This window comes from Hemiscyllium ocellatum, chromosome 27 (assembly GCF_020745735.1).
Source record: "Hemiscyllium ocellatum isolate sHemOce1 chromosome 27, sHemOce1.pat.X.cur, whole genome shotgun sequence".
Lineage (NCBI taxonomy): Eukaryota > Metazoa > Chordata > Chondrichthyes > Orectolobiformes > Hemiscylliidae > Hemiscyllium > Hemiscyllium ocellatum.
In genome coordinates this window covers 5,952,573-5,968,000 of record NC_083427.1, presented here as the reverse complement: position 1 = coordinate 5,968,000, position 15,428 = coordinate 5,952,573, and the positions used below count along the sequence as shown (strand labels likewise).

At 44.1% G+C, this 15,428-nt stretch overlaps 1 pseudogene; it reads right to left on the bottom strand.

Annotated features, from left to right (window-relative positions):
- Nucleotides 1–14,858: 14,858 nt before the first annotated feature.
- Nucleotides 14,859–14,977, bottom strand: LOC132828746 (5S ribosomal RNA; annotated as a pseudogene).
- Between the last annotated feature and the right edge of the window lie 451 nt (nucleotides 14,978–15,428).

Here is a 15,428-nt window from a genome sequence, read left to right as displayed (position 1 = left end):
TATTCATTGAGTGCAAATGTTGAAAGGAACATACATTTCCTACTGATTGGAAATTTAAAAGGGACAATAGGTCGACCAGAATCAGTGGAGTTGGTGTTGATGCTTCACAGGAGATAATGAGGACTGCAGATGCTGGAGATCAGAGTTGGAGAGCATGTTGTGGAAAAGCACAGCAGGTCAGGCAGCATACGAGGAGCAGGAGAATCGACCGTCCGGGCCAGAGCCGTTCATCACGAATGAGCCCTCATTCCTGATGAAGGGCTCCCACCCGAAACGTCCACTTTCCTGCTCCTCGGATGTTGCCTGACCTACTGTGCTTTTCCAGCAACTCACTCTCAATGTTGATGCTTCGCACCAGAACTGCAAATGTCCAATGCAATCACTCAGGAACCTCAACACAAGGACTGAAGTCATCCAAAAAAAGCAGATTATCTCCACTTTCTCCAGGCAAATGAGGAATGGAGAATAAAATGCTGGCTTTGGCCAGTGATGGCCACATCTTGTTAAACCTTAACACAAAGTAAAGATGGAATGATGGCATGAAAAGAAAGGTTGCAATGGATTGGAAACACACAATATAGCTTATGGTACAAAGCAAATACTTGGTAATAATGTGAAAGATTTAACTTCCTGCTGTTAACATTGCTCCAAATGTCACTCTCCATCAACAAGGCAAGAAAAACCAGTCGGTTTGCAGGTGCAGCAGGAAGTAAGAAGGCAAACGGAATATTGTACTACAGAACGATTGAGTTTGAAAAGAGGAAGGTTATGCGGCAGTTGTGTCGATTCTGATGAGGCCACACCGAGAGTACTATGTAGTTTTGGTCTCCTTACTTGAGAAAAAGATGTGCTGGCACTAGAGGGAGTGCAGAGAAGTTTGACTAAATTCATTCCAAAGTTGACAGTGTTGGCTTATGAAGAGCGATTGAGAAGACTGGGGCAATAGAAAAAGGAGGGAGATTTTTATAGAAACAGATAAAATTATGAAGCAAGAAGATAACATAGAAACAGGGAGGTTATTTCCACTGGTGGGGGAAACTAGAAGGAAGGGTCATAGCTTCAAAATTAAGAAGGGGGGGTCAGATTTACAACTCAGTTGAGTAGGAATTTCTTCACCCAATGGGTTGTGAATCTGAACAATTCCCAGCCCAATGAGGCAGTTGAAGCAACCTCGTTGAATATTTTTAAGACAAAGCTAGATAGAGTTTTGAAAAGTAAAGTTATTATTGATAGCGATGAGTTGGCAGGTAACTGGAGATGCATCTACAAGAAAATCGGTCATGACCTTTTCGACTGTTCTTACGTTTTAAACCTCAACTGTTCTTTCAAAATAACACACCTTTTGGAAAATCCTCTTTCTATGCCAGAACTCTATCATTTGTAGTTTCCAATGCAATAGTGGTTTCAACCACAGCCATTTTCTCATTTTACTACCCATGTTCTATGTTCTACATACTTGACTAAGACCTGCGTGTGAAGAGATGGGGAGGCAGAGACAGAAACAAAACGAGCTACAACATGAAAGCGTTGAGGATTTACCATGAGCCAGTTTTTTCTGTTAACTGAGGAACGCCCATCAGGCATTGCCTTGTGATAGTGACAGGAGTCACAGTAATCTTGCTGGTGTATTTTGGAAAAGGAAGTTGAACATGAGCAGTTTGTTTCACTGCACTGTCTGGATCATGTTCAAGCTCACCGCAACGATAGATGGCTTTGGCTGTGCGGGTCATTTGTGTGCCATCAATAAATGTTTTCCTGCAGAAAATTGTCTCTGATGAAAGTGACCTTATGTGAAGATAGTGCACAAGTAACGACTTGGAAAAATTCTGCCACCCAGAATTAGAGAATACAAGGAGCCCCAGTTAAAACTTTGGTGGTTCTCAGCAGTATAAAGCTATGTGTCCTAAGTCGTTTTGCAAGGTGATGTCACTTGTGGTTTCGCATGAATCTGAAGCATGATTCTTGACTAGAAACTGCAAAGCTGATTAATCTGCAGCTTAGATCTGTTTCACAAAATGTCTCTCTTTCAGGTTTAGGTTGTGTGGTCTCTGTGTGAAACAATGTGCACGTGGCCATAAGCAATACCTTAGATGCTATGGGGTCGTAGAGGTTATAATGCCTGTAGCTAATGACTGATGACTGGTGAGTGAAACAACACCTTGGAATCTTCATCAAGCTGCAAACGTAGACGTTTCAGCGCGTGAGCAGTCAGCGATGTTTGCAATGATGTTGCACGATTAAATATTCCCAATTGAGGAATGAGCACAGGGCAGGTCAAAATCTAGTCTGGGAAGAACTGTTTGGAATTGGGAATGAGCAAAACCTGAATAAGAACAGGAGGGAGAGTTGAATTCGATCTGGGTGCATTTTACGAGACTGAAATTTACACAACTTCTGACATATACTTAAGTACCCTGTGTCCATTCAGATTCCAAATGGTGTTTCTGAGGAAAAGAGAAGGAAAGAGAGAATGAATAGTTCATGTTAGAGTTTTCTATTTTCCAGTTTGACAGTTTTAAAAAATAGGATCTTTGGATATTTAATCACATTCTTTAACTCGTCTCTGAATTTACGTTGTGTCCCAGCATAAATAAATGGGTTGGTGCAAGAGCTCAATAACAGAAGCATAAATCCAGTCTGTTGGAGAACAAATGTGGAATTGTTGAAGTCAGAAATTGAGGAATAAGTAGAATTCACAATTCGGACATAGAGGATTGTTACAAAATACAATAAATTCAACAGGATGAAGCTGCCTGAGATGGCAAAGAGTAAAATAATGGACTTTCTGCGCTTCTCTATCTCTGGGTCACTCTGATTCTCTTCAATTCTTTGATTCCGAAGTCTCTTACGGGCTCTGTTAGCCGCTAGAATGTGTCTGACGGTCAGGGCATTGAGCAGGAAAATCAAAATGAATGGGAGACAAGGGTTTAAAGTGGGTCGAATCCAATCATATGCAGTCCATGCTGGTGAAGTATAATAAATTGATTTTATGTCACAGAACCAGGGTATGCCATTAATTATGTACCTCGGTTCAAATTGAAAGCATCTGAAGATATTTTTTAGGCAGGTCAATGTGCACACAATTCCTACAACACGCGCTGCCATCTTCTTGGTGCAATATTTTACTTTCAGTTTCTGGCAAGAAATGGCAACAAATCGGTCAAAGGTGAAAACGACTGTCAGCCAGGCAGAACTATCCGTAGCTGCCATATTTAAAGCATTACGTACACTGCATACTGGTGTGATAGACAGGAAGCTGTATGGAAAATATATCCCAGCGATTCGGTTTAATATTACGGTCATGACCATAACCAGAAGATCTGCCACTGCTATGGACACGATGTAATAAATGATACATCCAGAGAGACCACATCTTCGTTGAGACAGGAGCACAATTACTGCCAGGTTAGCTGTAGTAGATAGAGAGACAGAGATATAAAGATTTAACAGATTGTGGATATGCGTATTGAAGTTCAACATAATAGCCAATTTTCCAAGATGCTGTGTGAAATATGCAGTTTGAAATGTGGCACAATTTCGATAATTAAGGTGTGTGTTATGGGTATTGATTTCCTTGTTTTAACACAGTCATTCAGGTAAAACATTTAACAACTCAAAAGTATAAGACCTGAAAAAAAGAGTGAAAACCATTAAAATGCATGATTTGTGTAAAATTGGGACAAATGTCAGGCATTTGCCCCTTTAAACTTCTCTGGTGTTAACAGGAGCATAGTTGCGATGATGCTGTCACTTTAACAAGGTAATTTCGTGCATGTTGTTTGAAAAGTGGTTTTAAAGCAGAGGCAAGAACAATTTAGTTTTACAATGGAAGGGGAGCATACCATTCTCCCAACTCGTGTCTTTTTCTCGTTTGATATCTAGCTGTAGCAATTGTTTTGGATATCTAGATGCTCTGCATCTCATGCATAAAAAGCAAATGCTCAATGCTCAAGCAACTGCAGAATTGAAGCAAGGAGCTAGAAGCTGAGTTGCAGTCATTGCACTGCCTTAGGCAGAGGAGTAGTTACATGTAAGCTTTGCTCCAGGTGAATGACAAAACCCCATGGGTGCTATGGGAACGCAAGCAAGGATTCCTCAAGGATTAGATTACTTACAGTGTGAAAACTGATCCTTTGGCCCAACAAGTCCACACCGACCCGCCGAAGCACAACCCACCCAGCCCCATTCCCCTACACGTAACTCTACTGGCAATTTAGCATGGCCAATTCACAGTGCAAACCACTGAGCCACGTGGCAATCGTCCAATGGTTGCGAGGTAGGGGTGACCACCGATACTCCTGCCGACTTCGTCTGCAGGAAATGCAGTCAGATCCTGCTCTTCACTGAACGAGTTAGGGAACTGGAACTGGAATTGGATGAACTGAGGATTATTCGAGAGGCTGAGAGGGTGATTGATAGAAGCTACAGGGACATAGTTACGCCGGAGAACAGAGGTAGCTGGGTAACAGTTCGAGGTGGGAAGGTGAAGAAGCAGGCAGTGCAGGGTTCCCCTGTGGTCGTTCCCTAAACAATAAGTATACAACTTTGGAAACTGTTGGGGGGGGGGCAGCCTTGCAGGTGTAAGCTGCAGTGAAGGGGTCTGTGGCGTCAGGTCTGGCTCTGAGACTCAGAAGGGAAATGGGGAGAGCAGGAGAGCGCTAGTTATAGGAGACTCTCTAGTTAGAGGGACGGGTAGGCGGTTCTGTGGACATGGGCGAGACTCTCGGATGGTTTGTTGCCTCCCGGGTGGCAGGGTCCGAGACGTCGCGGACCGTGTCTTCAGAATCCTTAAGGGGGAGGGTGTGCAGCCAGAAGTCGTGATACACATTGGCACCAACGACATAGGTAGGAAGAGGGGTGGGGAGGTCATTCAAGAGCTCAGGGAGTTAGGCTGGAAGCTAAAAGCTAGGACAGACAGAGTCGTCATCTCTGGGTTGTTGCCGTTGCCACGTGACAGTGAGGCAAGGAATAGGGAGAGAGTATCAGAAATAAGGTGGGTGAACTTAAGGCGTGGATCGGTACCTGGGACTACGATGTTGTGGCCATCACGGAAACGTGGATAGATGAGGGACAGGAATGGTTGTTGGAGGTTCCTGGTTACAGATGTTTCAGTAAGATTAGGGAGGGTGGTAAAAAAGGAGGGGGGTGGCATTGCTTATTAGAAATGGTATAACGGCTGCAGAAAGGAAGTTTGAGGGGGATCTGCCTTTGGAGGTAGTATGGGCTGAAGTCAGAAATAGGAAAGGTGCAGTCACTTTGTTGGGTGTTTACTATAGGCCCCCCAATAGCAGCAGAGATGTGGAGAAACAGATTGGGAAACAGATTTTGGAAAGGTGCAGAAGCCACAGGGTCGTAATCATGGGCGACTTCAACTTCCCAAAGATTGATTGGAAGCTCTTTAGATCAAGTAGATTGGATGGGGCGGTGTTTGTGCAGTGTGTCCAGGAAGCTATTCTCACTCTGTATGTAGATTGTTCAACCAGAGGGGAGGCCATATTGGATTTGGTACTCGGTAATGTCTAGTAAAGAGGAAGAAGGAGGCTTACATGAGGTTGAGGAAATAGGTTCAGACAGAGCAGTGGAGGGATACAAGATAGCCAGAAGGGACCTGAAGAAAGGGATTAGGAGAGCTAAGAGAGGGCATGAAAAATCCTTGGCGGATAGGATCAAGGATAACCCCAAGGCATTTTATGCGTATGTGAGAAACATGAGAATGACGAGAACGAGGGTAGGTCCGATCAAGGACAGTAGTGGGAGATTGTGTATTGAGTCAGAAGAGATAGGAGAGGTCTTGAACAAGTACTTTTCTTCAGTATTTACGAACGAGAGGGAACGTATTGTTGAAGAGGAGAGTGTGAAATGGACTGGTAAGCTAGAAGAGATACTTGTTAGGAAGGAAGATGTGTTGGACACTTTGAACAACTTGAGGATAGACAAGTCCCCCGGGCCTGACGGGATATATCCTAGGATTATGTGGGAAGCAAGAGAGGAAATTGCAGTACAGTTGGCAATGATCTTTTCTTCTTCACTGTCAACGGGGGTGGTACCAGGGGACTGGAGAGTAGCGAATGTTGTGCCCCTGTTCAAAAAAGGGAATAGGGATAACCCCGGGAATTACAGGCCAGTTAGTCTTACTTCTGTGCTAGGCAAAGTAATGGAAAGGGTACTGAGGGATAGGATTTATGAGTATCTGGAAAGACACTGCTTGATTCGGGACAGCCAGCACGGATTTGTGAAGGGTAGGTTTTGCCTTACAATTCTTATTGAATTCTTTGAGGAGGTGACCAAGCATGTGGATGAAGGTAGAGCAGTGGATGTAGTGTACATGGATTTTAGTAAGGCATTTGATAAGGTTCCCCATGGTAGGCTTATGCGGAAAGTCAGGAGGCATGGGACAGAGGGAAACTTGGCCAATTGGATAGAAAACTGGCTAACCGGTCGAAGTCAGAGAGTGGGGGTAGATGTTAAATATTCAGCCTGGAGCCCAGTAACAAGTGGAGTTCCGCAGGGATCAGTTCTGGGTCCTCTGCTGTGTGTAATTTTTATTAATGACTTGGATGAGGGAGTCGAAGGGTGGTTCAGCAAATTTGCAGATGATACGAAGAGTGGTGGAGTTGTGGACAATGAGGAGGGCTATTGTCGTTTGCAAAGGGACTTAGATATGATGCAGAGCTGGGCTGAGGAGTGGCAGATGGAGTTCAACCCTGCCAAGTGTGAGGTTGTCCATTTTGGAAGAACAAATAAGAATGCGGAATATAGGGTTAACGGTAGGATTCTTAGCCAGGTGGACTAACAGAGGGATCTTGGGGTCTATGTACATAGATCTTTGAAAGTTGCCACTCAGGTGGATAGAGCTTGTAAGAAGGCCTATGGTGTATTAGCGTTCATTAGCAGAGGGATTGAATTCAAGTGTCGTGAAGTGATGTTGCAGCTGTACAGGACTTTGGTTAGGCCACATTTGGAGTACTGTGTGCAGTTCTGGTCGCCTCACTTTAGGAAAGATGTGGATGCTTTGGAGAGGGTGCAGAGAAGATTTACCAGGATTTTGCCTGGAATGGAGAATAGGTCGTACGAGGATAGGTTGAGAGTTCTTGGCCTTTTCTCGTTGCAACGGCGAAGGATGAGGGGTGACTTGATAGATGTTTATAAGATGATCAGAGGAATAGATAGAGTAGACAGTCCGAAACTTTTTCCCCGGGTACAACAGAGTGTTACAAGGGGACATAAATTTAAGGTGAAGGGTGGAAGGCATAGGTGAGATGTCAGGGGTGGGTTCTTTACCCAGAAAGTGGTGGGGAAATGGAATGCACTGCCCGTGGGAGTGGTAGAGTCAGAATCATTGGCGACCTTTAAGCGGCAATTGGATAGGTACATGGATGGGTGCTTAATCTAGGATAGATGTTCGGCACAACATCGTGGGCCGAAGGACCTGTTCTGTGCTGTATTGTTCTATGTTCAATGTTCTCGGTTATTCTAAGCTGCATGGACGAGAATGGGAACGGCAGCAACGACAATGGCGTTGTGATACCAGGAGCCATTCAAGTGCGGGGAGGAATGAGATTATAGCTATGCTGCAGACGGTGTAATTGGGGAAATGTATTCTCCTCCTGGAACCAGAAGCAGGAGTCACAATCTCCTCGTGTAAGATAGAAGCACATTGCCTCAGAGCTGGAGAAATCATTAACAGGGATCCAGTTGCAAATATCCTCTTTGGTATGAGGCAAAGAATTGACTTGAAAACATGTCCTGTTCGAAGAATTTGATTTGATGTATTATTCTCACATCAACCTAGGTACAGAAACCGTTTAGGTTTGCATGGAGAACAAACAGATCATGCCATACAAAGTGTATTCAGGTAATAGAACAGAGCGGAAGGGAGAAAGTGAGGAATGCAGATGCTGGAGATCAATGTTGAGCGTGTGGTGTTGGAATAGCTTAGCAGTTCAGACAGAATCCTGACCTGCTGTGCTATTCCAACACCACACTCTCGACTCTAACTACGCAGTGTGTCTCTGTAGCTCAGTGGTTAGCATTGCTGCCTCATAACACCAGGGATCCAAGTTCCATTCCAGCCTCAGGCGACTCTCGTTGCCCAAAGTGTTCAGGGATATATATAATGCATGCATTAAGCAGGGCTTAGTCATTAGAGTAATAGATTAAAAGAATGTGTCTGGGCGGGATACGCTTCAGAGGGTCGGACTGGACTTGTTGGGGCGAAGAACCCGTTTCCGCTCTGTACGGAGCCTATAACAAAAAGGAAAGCGTAAAATACAGTGTTATGGCTGCACGTTAGCAAAGGAGCAGCACGTTTCAGGTAACATCAGAACGATTGCTTGAGCTGCGGGATGACCAGCTTCGATAGAAAAGGTGATGAGTTTTGTGCATTGCTCAAAGATTATTGTGGTTGCGAGAGACAGGGTTAGAAAGAGGTCAACGTTTGTAACTGAAGATTCAGAATCATATGACTTCACAAAAGATCAAGCAGAGAGTAAATGATGTTGGGGTAGCCTTGCTAGAATGAAATGGAATTAGTATGAAACAAGAAAAGGTTTAGGATTGGGTAATGTGGAATCCGCAATGGTGCAGGCAAGAATTATCAAGGGGAAGAAAAGCATATCTATCTCAGTGCCCATTAGGCAAAAATACTTAAGTTGTTGATTATTAAAGGCATCAGAGGGAGACAACACGAAAATGAAGTTGAGAAACGTACTACTCATGATTTAATGACGGAGCAATGGACTGAATGGTTTAATTCTGTTCCTGTACCTTTTCGCCATCCACTGGAGGCATTATTCCACCTGGTCCCTAACAATTCAGAAAATACATAATAACACAATTACGGCATTGCAAACAAAACTAAACACTGCAACTTTCGATGCCTTAAATATTCATGCAGCCTGGGACGATCAAATTGGCAAAGGTTGTCATGAGGGAGAATTCATAGAATGTCTCCGGGATAGCTTCCAACAATATGTCATGAATCCACTCAGAGACCAGGCAATTTTGGATCATGTAATGTCCAAGAAGAGAAATTTAAGTAATAATCTCAGAGTAAGATATCCCCTGCTGGTGGAACTTATCATTCAGTTTTGGAGTGTGAGAATTCACTCCAAAATTCCAGAAGTTAGATGAACTAGTGACGTAGGGTTAGGGGATGAGTTTTCTGGAGCAGGCTTGGAAAGGGGTTTAGCAGAAAAGACATTGAAGCACATTTAGGAAAATAGTGTAGCATTCATAGCAAATATATATCCCAGTGATTAACAACAGTTGGCAGAAGTGGATAAACTGACAATAGTTGGCAAGATAGACAAGGACAGTTTCAAACGGAAAAGGGAAAAAAATGCATGTAACTTCATGCAAATAATATGGTAAACCTGAAGATTTGGGAAATTCTTAAAGTAAACAAAAGATCTTCAAAAAATGAGCAGAATGGAATGAAGTGTTGTAGCAGACAAAGCAGGAAAATGAAGACGAACAGTGACGGTGACTTTCAATATATTAAACTGCAGAGCAGCCAGAGTGAACGACACCCCTTAGAGAACGAGGCAGTGATAATAATAATAAGAAATCATGAAAAGCCAGGCCGTTTGAAGAATTTATCTGCATTAATCTTCTTTGTGGAGAACACTACCACTATATCAAAAATCCCAAACGTTTATGGGCTGAAGTGAAGTGGGTGGTTTGGAGTAAATAAGCACATCAACCAGCATTTATAACAGCACTAGAGAGACTGCTGATATTAAAAGCTAGCAAGATCCCTGGACCTGATGGGTTATGTTCCTGGATTTTCAAAGAAGTATCTACAAAGAAGGAATACCAGTGGGAATAATCGTCGATGTATTGTCAGATTCATGCATAGTGTGAGAATGTTGGAAAAATGCCATTTAAACACCCTCATTCAGACACAGGCGGATGTCACACAGTAAAGCCTACAATTTCCAGTTTTCAATACCTGTCTTCCTAATTTCCTTTCCCAGGAACCGAGCGTGAAAGTAGGACATTTCATAAATTTAGCACCAACATATCTATTACCTCATTAGGAAGTTCCTTTAAGACTTATAAGACGCGACTGCTGCCAATTCAATTTCACTCAGTTTCTATGAAGGTGGAAACCACCAACAACGTGTATTGCTTACAGAACTTAACATTTCTTTTCATATAGCTTTTTCATAATAATGGCAACTGTTCAGGAGTGTCTAAATTCACTCATTAGATATTGCTAACAAAATACTCCCACTCGTGTGAATTAGTTGCACAGTAACTTTATAGATATATTTATGGGAATGAGGTTATTGCAAACTCGAGCTGGATAGTCAAATCGGATTATCAATATAAATCTGCATTACCATTACCAGTAGGTAGAACATTTGGTTGTTGGGGGGAATGGGCGGGATAGGGGAGTTGAAAATTCCCATCTCCATTGAAACATTTGTTCTGTGCAAACGCGATCTGCCAGAATAATGGATGAACTTCATTTTGCAGTTTCTTATTTGGACATAAAATGCCTTACTAAACATGAGGTTCAAAGTTTGGGAGAAGATTTGTAGCTCGGGTGCTCGTTGTTGTGATTCTGTTGCCGAGCTGGGAGTTTTCGTTGCAACAAAAACTCACAGCTCGGCGAACAGAACCACAACAAACATGAGGTGTATAATTAGTTAATGTGTTTCACTTGATGTGGAAAAACAATGAATTTGGGAAGAAAGTTGGAGGCTTTGCTTGGTGGTATGCAACAAAACGAGTTTCTGCAACAGCATTCATCCTTTAGTCTCATCAGCAGCATTTTATACTAAAGAGGCCAGCAGGTCCGAATTAATGAATGAGAACAGAAACAAAATTCTCTCTGAGTCATGGGGCAAAGAATAAATCACCAATTAAAGTATAACTACATTTTACATATTTGTTACAATGCCATGGTAATACATAACGTGCCTTCTTTAAATGTAATTTCTAATTCAATATGAAGAGTGGTTCAAGTCATTCACCAAATGATTTATTTAATGGAACTATTCCTATCGGCCAAGGACAAATCACAGACTTTTTTTTATTGCAAAAACAATGTTCAATCGTAAAAAACAATAAGTTCGGACAAAAGGTCCGAAAAAGTTCGAAGACTTTGTAGAGAGAGAGAGAAGTAAAAGCAAATGCATTGGAATTTTACACTCTCGGAGAATCCCTGCAGTTACCAATAAAAAGTATTTTCTCCTCATTCAGTCAACTATTTGCATTCATTCGATCAACGAGGGGGATCTCAGAACTGAATAAACCATCTCTTTACTTTGTCAGAGAGACTTAGAGAGCTGTGTTTCCCCATTGCACATTTCCAACAGCAGCTCCAAGCATTAGTGCATTCATCAGGAGGTAATCTTTAACCCTGAAATGTGCCAGTTTGCAACACCCAGTCGAAGTCAGCTTCATAGTGAAAGAAAACCACGCTGTTTTCACCAAATTGATGGCCCTCGATTTCCAGTCAATGATTGTCCCAAGGAAAAGCTTGAAGAGAAACAGAATCCTGTGTCACGGAACTGCTCAGAATAAAACCTGACAAAAACTATGCATCTCTCTCCAGATCTTCTTTGCAAAGGCACATTCCAGAAGGACAAGTGTGAAAATCTCTTTCATTGCCCCACATACCTACTGTCAAACCTACCAATCTTCAGTTGCATCGAGGGCAATGTGTAGGTGCAGAGAGAGTCCTGGCATGCATGAAGGATCTGCCAGGTAGTGCCCTTAGCCTTCCTACGTGGTGATAGATGCCCTCCAATGCATCTCGTCCACATCGCGCACCTCCGGCCTCAGACCCCACCCCTCCAACCGTAACAAGGAGAGAACGCCTTAGTGCTCACCTTCCACTCTCCAAATCATTGCATAAACCAAATCATCTGCCGACATTTCAGCCACCTCTAAAAAGACCCCACCACCAGGGATATATTTCCCTCCCCAGCCCTTCCTGCCTTCCGCAAAGACCGTTCCCTCCGTGACCACATTTCCAGGTCCACGCACCCCCTACAACCCACCCTCCCATCCTGGCACTTTCCCGTGCCACCGCAGGAACTGTAAAACCTGCGCCCTCACATAACCAAGGCCCAAAAGGAGCCTTCCACATCCATCAAAGTTTTACCTGCACATCCACTTATATCATTTATTGTATTCGTTGTTTCCGGTCTGATCTCCTCTACACTGGGGAGACTGGGCGCCTCCTAGCAGAGCGCTTCAGGGAACATCTCCGGGACACAAGCACCAATCAACCACGCCGCCCCGTGGTCCATCATTTCAACTCCCCCTCCCACTCTGCCCAGGACATCCTTCGCCACCGCTCCGTCACCACCAGACGCCTGGAGGAAGAACGCCTCATCTTCTGCCTCGAAACACTTCATCCCCAGCGCATCAATGTGGACTTCAACAGTTTCCTCATTTCAGCTTCCCCCACATCACCCGAGTTCCAAACTTCCAGCTCAGCACTATCCCCATGACTTGTCCAGTCTTGTCCTACCTGCCTGTATCCTTTTTCAACTATCCATTCCACCCTGTCCTCACTGACCTATCACCTTCATCCCCTCCCCCACTACTCATTGTTCTCTATGCTACTTTATCCCCACCCCACCCTCCTCAAGCTTAACTCTCCACGCTTCAGGCTCACTGCCTTTATTCCTGATGTAGCACTTTTGCCCTAAACGTCGATTTTGCTGCTCCTGGGATGCTGCCTGAACTGCTGTACTCTTCCAGCACCACTAATCCAGAATCTGGTTTCCAGCATCTGCTGTCATTGTTTTTACCTTCTCACCACCAGCCAGGCGACATCTTGGTGCATGTCGGAAACTTTTTACGATGAGGCATTCTGCTTAATGACTTTGACAGTCTGCTCAGAAAACGACTTGACGGATTCTACTCTCCCTTTTTTCCTACTATCTTGAGACTGTCACACGCTGACAGCTTCCGGATGCCCCGATGGTCAAAGGTGTTCTCCTGTGTAAATTTCTCCATGAAATAGTGACAGGTGACATGGAAAAGCCTCACTACTTGCAATGTCCTGCTGCAATGGGGTCAACTCCATCCTAGACCACACTGGGGGCCAGGAGAACTTTAGATTTGGAGTGACACTGGTGTTTGTACACTGAGGGTATATGCACATATCCTGTACAGACAGCTGGACAGAAAAGTGTCCATCAGGATGACGGTAGCTTTGCGTATGTCTTTCATCGCATTCATGCAGACCTCCAGTAAAAGTGGAGGATGATTTTCAAAGGCACCAGTTAGGGAAATTGACCAGACCTATGCCACACACAGCAGCACCAAGAGTACTTCAATCCTGCTGATCAGGTTTCTACCCACAATGGAGTGGAAGCGGTGCTCCCATGAGACCAGTTAGTGCTTGACATGTGTGATACGCTCCTCTGAAGTTTTCGTGCACATCCCAGCTCCTCCGATCCATATTCCTAGCGCCTTCAGACAATATGTCCTGATGTGGAAGGAGTTGAAGGATTGATCGGTACAGTTCCCAATTAAAATGGCCTCGCTCATGACTCCATGCACACTTGAGGCCAACTTGCACTGGTAGGTAATGTTCAGGAATCTGAGCACTGACAGTGGATCCGAGCAGAAAATGATAGCGTCATTCAAGCAAAGCGAGGCTTTATTCTGCGTACCTCCACTGCCCGGGGTACTCACCTTTCTGGGCTGGCCCAGCAAAACGTTCTGTACAAAACGCAATCAAGGCATGCAAAGTGGGCAGTTTGTTGACTCCAGACATAATTGGGAGTCGCTCTGATTCCCTCATCTGATTAAGACTGCACGAATGATGTTGGTATTGAGCAGTCGGATCCAATTTCGTATTCCTTCCAAAAACGCACATATAGGTGTTCAATATCCTGTGAAAGGCCTTCTCCTGCTTCAGGTTTATGCGGCAGGTATCCACCCCCATGTCTTGCACCTAGGCGATAGTATCCCTGATGACCAGAAGACTCTCTGAGATCCTCTTATCCTGGATTTTGTATTATTCGACAATAGCACAGTCATAAATTGATAACTAAAGGACAGTACGGTGTCTCAGTGGTTAGCACTGCTGCATCACAGCACCAGGGTCCCAGGCTTGATTCCACCCTCGCGCTACTGTCTTTGTGGAGTTTGCACATTCTCCCCGTGTCTGTGTGGGTTTCCTCCCGGTGCTCCGGTATCCTCCCACCGTCCAAAGACGTGCAGGTTAGTGTGGATTGGCCAAGTTAAATTGCCCATAGTGTTAGGTGCATTAGTAAGAGGGAAATGGGTCTAGGTGGGCTACTCTTCGGAGGGTGGGTGTGGACTTGTTGGGCCGAAGGGCCTATTTCCACACTATAGGGAATCTAATTTAATCTAGGGAAACTGATGCAAAACAAGGGTGACTATACCCTGAGAGAATTTCCTTTGGATTGTAATTGCTCTGTGAATATTCTTTCACATGAACATTGCCGAAACTCACACAGGAATTCTTTTCTGAAACTTACTGCTTACTGACTGATTCCCGATAGCACTGCCTATATCACGAGAATCACCACCGTGCTGTGACAGCAATAAACTTATTAGATTACTTACAGTGTGGAAACAGGCCCTACAGCCCAACAAGTCCACACCGACCCGCCGAAGCACAACCCACCCATACCCCTACATTTACCTCTTACCTAACACGACGGGCAATTTAGCATGGCCAATTCACCTGACCTGCACATCTTTGGACTGTGGGATCAAAACCGGAGAACGCAGAGGAAACGCACACAGACACAGGGAGAACGTGCAAACTCCACACAGTCAGTCGCCTGAGTCAGGAATTGAATCCAGGTCTCAGACGCTGTGAGGCAGCAGTGCGAACCACTGTGCCACCCACTTAAAGCCTACTGCACCTGGTATTCCCAGGCGGTCTCCCATCCAAGTACTAACCAGGCCTGAGTCTGCTTGGCTTTCGAGAGCAGATGAGATCGGGCGCTTTCAGACTCGTACGACCGTGGGCTGTATGCTGCCTCTGAACTGCAAAGTTCCAAGAACACAACTGATCTACCTTTGACGCAGAAAAGATGAACAATTAACGCAAGAAAGTACGTAATTAAAACGTCAAAATGACAGCTTTCATGATCAAACTGTTCTGATTAAATGGAGAGTGATGATGTTAAATTTGATAAATTGAAGAATTAAGAGTTAATGCTGGCAACTTTTGTCAGAAAATGCATAGACCTGCTATAATATACCTGGAAAAGGTGACGTTGTTGAAAGGAGGAAGATACAATTTACCATAAAGATATTTAACTGCTGAAAGAGAATGTACCCCGATTAAATATCATTGATGATATATCGACCATGAAAAAGCTCTGTTGACAAACCTATATATTGGTACAGATGAGCATGGTTAGTAAATATCTGTCATACTTTACCTGGAACCCCGATAACTGCAATGACGGGGTAAT